The sequence below is a fragment of the Argentina anserina genome, chromosome 4, assembly GCF_933775445.1.
Source record: "Argentina anserina chromosome 4, drPotAnse1.1, whole genome shotgun sequence".
Classification (NCBI taxonomy): domain Eukaryota; kingdom Viridiplantae; phylum Streptophyta; class Magnoliopsida; order Rosales; family Rosaceae; genus Argentina; species Argentina anserina.
Window position 1 is genome coordinate 17,954,194 of NC_065875.1, and position 6,000 is coordinate 17,960,193.

Below are 6,000 nucleotides of genomic sequence, written 5' to 3' on the forward strand. Positions count from 1 at the left end.
CTGTGTTCTAAACTTTGGTTGAGTGATCTTCACATGATAATAGACTGATAGTTAAATTACATAGATTAAAACTTTCAAATTCTAATACAGTACTTGTATGATCCCATTATCAAACAAAAATTACAGGATTTTAGCTAGGTGCCACATTGGATTCTACAATTTCTAATGGAACTCATTTGTTAAGGAAGACGACCACTGACCATCAATCTCTCAGCCTAGTTAAAAATAGAATGTTATATTGATTGTTTGATACTGATTAAATTGATACAAGGCTATAGGAAATATTAGAGAATATTGCACTGTTGTTAGCACTAATCCTAATGATTAAACCTAGCTGTTAACACCACCATGAGTAACATGCTCATGCTTTACCAGCTCTTCCAACACAGCTGTTCCAGCTCTTAGCTCACAATAACAGTCCCCCTCAAGTTGGCGCATACATATCAACCATGCCCAACTTGCTAAGTGAGTCATAAAAGACCTTCTTAGACACTCATTTTGTGAATATATCCGCAAGTTGCTATTCTGTAGGAACAAACGGAAAACAAATGATTTTAGCATCTAGCTTCTCCTTTATAAAGTGACGATCAACCTCTACATGTTTTGTACGATCATGCTGCACATGATTATGTGAAATATCAATAGCTGTCTTGTTGTCACAGTACAACTGTATAGCACACTTAGGCTTAACACCCAAATCTTGTAGCAAATTCCTAAACCATAACAACTCGCACACTCCCTGAGCCATACCTCTGTATTCTGCTTCAGCATTAGATCGAGCTACCACATTTTGTTTCTTACTCCTCCACGTAACAAGATTACCTCCAACAAAGGTAAAGTACCCTGATGTGGACCTCCGATCCGTAATATTTCCAGCCCAGTCTGCATCTGTGAAGCCACAAATCTCAAGAATATTGTTGTGATTAGAAAAACATTACTCCTCTTCTTGGAGATGACTTTAAGTACCTCAAAATCCTCACAATAGCATCCATGTGATCCACACTCGGATTATGCATGAACTGACTCACTACACTTACTGCATACGCAACATCTGGCCTGGTATGTGACAAATAAATCAAGCGTCCAACTAGCCTCTGATAACGAGTTTTGTCAGTGGGCACTTGATCTGGGTACTATGATAACCGATGGTTCTGCTCAATAGGAGTATCAATTGGAGTGCAATCTAACATACATGTCTCTGTTAGTAGATTAAGGATGTACTTCCTCTGACACAGATAGATACCATCACTTCCCCGGGCTACCTCAATGCCCAAGAAGTACTTGAGTGTACCTAAGTAATTCATCTCAAACTTTGTGGCTAGCTGCTTTTGTAATCTGTCCACCTCAATAGTATCATTACCAGTAACTACCATATCGTCAACATATATGATTAGGGCTATTACCTTTCCTTGTTGGTGTTTGAGAAATAATGTGTGGTCTGAATTACTCTGCATGTAGCCAATTTTCCTCATGAATTGTGAAAATCTTCCAAACCAAGCACGAGGAGACTGTTTAAGACCATACAAAGACTTTCTCAATCTGTATACAAAGTTATCTGGAGAAGCTGCCACATATCCAGGAGGAAGATCCATATACACTTCCTCTGTAAGTTCTCCATGAAGGAATGCATTTTTAACATCAAACTGTCTAAGTGGCCAGTTTAAGGTAGCAACAAAAGAGAGCAATACCCGAATAATATTCATCTTTGCAACCGGTGCAAATGTATCATCATAGTCTATGTCATATGTTTGGGTGAACCCTTTTGCTACTAGGCGTGCTTTATATCGGCTTATTGATTCATCTGGATTATGCTTCACTGTAAACACCCAACGACATCCCACGGCGTTCTTTCCATGTGGTGGAGGTACAAGCTCCCAAGTGTTGGCTTCTGTAATGCTTACATCTCTTCCTCCATCGCTTTTATCTGTTTTGTATCTCCCAATGCATCTTGCACTTTGTTAGGTATTGATACAACAGAAATTTGATTCACAAATGATTCATATGACTTAGACAATCTTTTGGTATACATAAAATTTTCCACATGATACTTAGCTTTAGCCTGAAGGGTAGGTTCATATTTTTTTGGCGGCTGACCACGAGTAGACCTATTTGGCAAGACATATTGTCTATTATTAGCTTCACTAGTATTAGCCCCAATAGAATGACTAACCTCAGGTGAGTGATCTTCTGTATCAGGGGAACGTTGGTCAGGGGTATAAACAACAGTAGGGGAGACATGAGTGGCAGTTGTGTTGTCAGCTTTCGGTTCCTAATCTCTGGCGTGACTTCACTGCCGGAATCATCCGGTGGTGCATGTGTAGCTGACACATTGTTAATCTCAATAGAACCTGTCACTATATCTACTGGCTTACTTATCTCCCCCTCTCCATGATACAACGCTTCAAAATATGAATTCTCCCCCTGAAGAGCAGTATCAGAAGAGGCAAAATAGCTCATGTCCTCAAAGAAAGTAACATCCATAGTGACATAGTACTTCCTGGTAGGTGGATGATAGCAGCGGTACCCTTTCTGATGTCCTCCATACCCAACAAACACACATTTAACTGCCCGGGCATCTAATTTAGACCGTTGATGTTTTGGAAGATGGACAAAAGCAACACAACCGAAAACACGAGCAGGTAGATTATAAAAAGAGGGTAATGAGACATGAGAAGATAGCCATGAATCTGTCATGTGAACAGTATTTAGTAAAACAGTAAATGTTAACAGTGTTCAGTAAAACAGTAAAACATGAACAATATTTAGTAAAACAGTAAATGTGAACAGTATTCAGTAAAATAGTAAACATGAACATTGTTTTATGAACAACATTTAGCTGTACTGAAATCGTCACTTGATATTTTACGTACCGTTTTCTAAGCATTTTATCATGCTATTAGGTGACTGACGAAACGAGTGAGAAAATCACTTTTGGTGTCGTGGAAGTTGCACGTAGGAATTAAGGTAAGTAAACCTCACAATGATCATCATGATCGAAGTAGTATTATAATTATTGAATTTAGTTTGAGTTGTCACCATAGTCGTTGCATCACTAGTTTATAAAAATTATTTTAAAAATATGTTTTGGTTTAAATTACATGAACTTAATTGTCTACGGTTCATGGGTAAGTGAAACACTATTTTAATAAATGATTTTGACAAGGTTTTTGTGATTATAGAGTATGGTGAATATGAATAAATCTCACTATGACGAGCATACTCTTGGTGGTGACTCATATTTATGTTTTCTTAAAAAGATCGAACTATGACATGTATATAATATAGTGGGTTGTGTATGTGTATAAAATGGTAAATACGATACATATATATGGGTTGCTATATTATATACTGTTACGTTGTTATTTCCAAATGAATTATATTGTGGCAACTATATTTATTTTATTTGAGCAAGAGTCGCTTGTTGTAGTACAATAACATGGGTGGATTGTTATTGTACGTGGTTTTAGCATTGAGTTTTGTTAAAACATTTTCTGTCTTCCGACGTGTTTTCTGTCTTCAGATCTGTCTTCGGACATGTTGGCATGTCGGAACCTAGCCTTGGCCGGGCGAAAGTTACGATGCAGTTAGAGCTCTAGTCTGTCTGCCGGTGTACTGCATGAGGGATAACAGATGAGTTACCTGCTTTTGAGTACCCATATTTTTGGATATTGGGTAACAGATGTGTTTCCCAATGTCTGGCGACATACTGAATGAGGGGTAATAGATGAGTACCTGGGTCTCATGAGTACCCGTATTATAAATGTATTTGTGTAAACAGATGGGTTGCTCGATTTCTCATGAGCACTTATATTTTCAGATATTATTGGACAACCAGATGGGCCGTCCTGTGACTCATGAGTACATTTATAATTAAATGTTTTCAGTATTTTTCTCTTGTATCTTATTTGTGTTACACTGTTGGTTTACTCATACGAGCTGTAAAGCTTACCGGGTTTGTGTTTACAATCCCGGTGCACCTATTCGATGGTGTATGAGATAGTTTTGCAAGTGCAGATTAGCATAATTAGAGGGATTTCTCTGAAGATTTCTGAAGATTCCTTTCTGCTGTTTGTGGTGAGGATTGAGTGAATTTTACATTTCCATTGGTTGTGTATTATTCAAGGCGACTGAGTCATGATGTGGACTCAGTTTCGATACACTGTTATGATAAGATGATTTCAATATATTTGAGATTGTTTTAGAGTTTTCAGGGCTTCAAATTCGAAATTTCGGGGTCGTGACACATGGTCTTCGTATTTGTGATGGTGCTCCTACTGTGAGTCATTTACTATTTGCTGATGATAGTATGTTGTATGCACGTGCTACTTTGCAAGATTGTGTCTTAATAAATGATATTCTGAAGTTTTATGAAGAAGCTTTTGGACAATAGGTCAATCTTCAGAAAAGTAATGTGGTTTTCAATGATAATGTTTTCCTTCAGGAACGTGGTCTTTTAACGGCTTGTTTGGGTGTGCAAGTTGCGGAGAAACATGATAAATACTTAGGTGTTCCTATGCATGTAGGTAGATCCAAGAATAATACGTTTGCTTATATTAAAGACAAGTTGGCTAAGAAGCTTACGGGGTGGAGATGAAAATTATTGAGTGCAACAGGCAGGGAAGTCTTGATTAAGGTAGTTGCTCAGGCTATGCCATTGTATATAATGAATAATTATCTTCTTCCTCAGAATTTGATACAGGAGCTTCATTAGTACTGTGCCAAGTTTTGGTGGGGAGGGACGGATGAAAAAAGTGGGATGCATTGGAGAGCTTGGGATACTCTTTGTAAACTGAAGACTGAGGGTGGTATGGGCTTTCGTCATTTATTTACTTTCAATCTTGCTATGCTTGCCAAACAGGGTTGGAAAATTGAGTAGAAGCCTGACGCATTACCAAGCCGGCTCCTCAAATCTATCTACTTTCCAGATGATAGTTTTTGGGAAGCGGAACTTGGTGCGGCCCCTTCTTATGCCTGGCAGAGTATTATTGCTAGAAGAGATGTGTTGCATCAGGGGATCCGTAGACAAATTGGAGATGGTTTTTCTACTAGTATTTGGGAGGATCCTTGGTTGGAAGGTGTTGCTTTGGCTCAATACATAAACCCTAGGGTTCAAAGGGTTTCTGAGTTATTCTCTCGGTCTGGTATATGGAACTCAGTGTTGCTAGCACAGTTGTTTCATGCTGAGATTGTCAGTCAGATTTTGGCTCTTTCTATTAGTGTGCGGTCTCATTCGGATCGGTGAATTTGTGGTGCTGATAGGAATGGTCAATTTACAGTTAAGTCTGCATACCATTTAGCTCGGCGTCGGATTCTGGAAGAGTCTGCCTCTCATAACCCGAGCTCATTGTTAAGGAATAAGATATGTAAAGCTCATGTTTCAGATAAGGTGAAGATTTGTGTGTGGAAAGCGGCTTCAAATATTCACTCCACTAATAGTAGCCTCAGTGAAAAGAGTATTGACATTGATACCCAGTGCCCATTCTGTGAGGATGAGGTCGAATCCCCGATCCATGCACTTAGAGACTGTGGTCATGTTGTCTCTTGCCTCTAGGAGGCTCATATTGTGGCTCCAGGACAGGAGGCTCAAGTTTATGATTGGTTAATGAGATGTCAGACTACTAACCCACACGGTTTTCCCCTTTAATGATGAGTTTATGGGCCATCTGGAGTAACATGAATTTCAAGGTATGGGATGATGATGCCAAAACTGCCTCTGTACTGATGCCTTCAATGATTGGTTAGTGGAATGAGTTTACACAGGTGCACACTCCTTCAAGGAGTCCAAGGGCTCGGGTTTGTCCTCCTTGGCAACCACCTGGGATTGGGATGCTCAAATTGAATGTTGATGCTACTTTTCATCTTTCTGAGGATACTGGATTGGGAGGTGCCATCTGTGACCATACTGGACATTGTTTAGGAGTTTTCTCTGTTTATTGGGATCGAGCTCAGTCTCCTCTGCATGCTGAGCTCCATGCTGTGATGGAGGGGTTGAAGATTGTT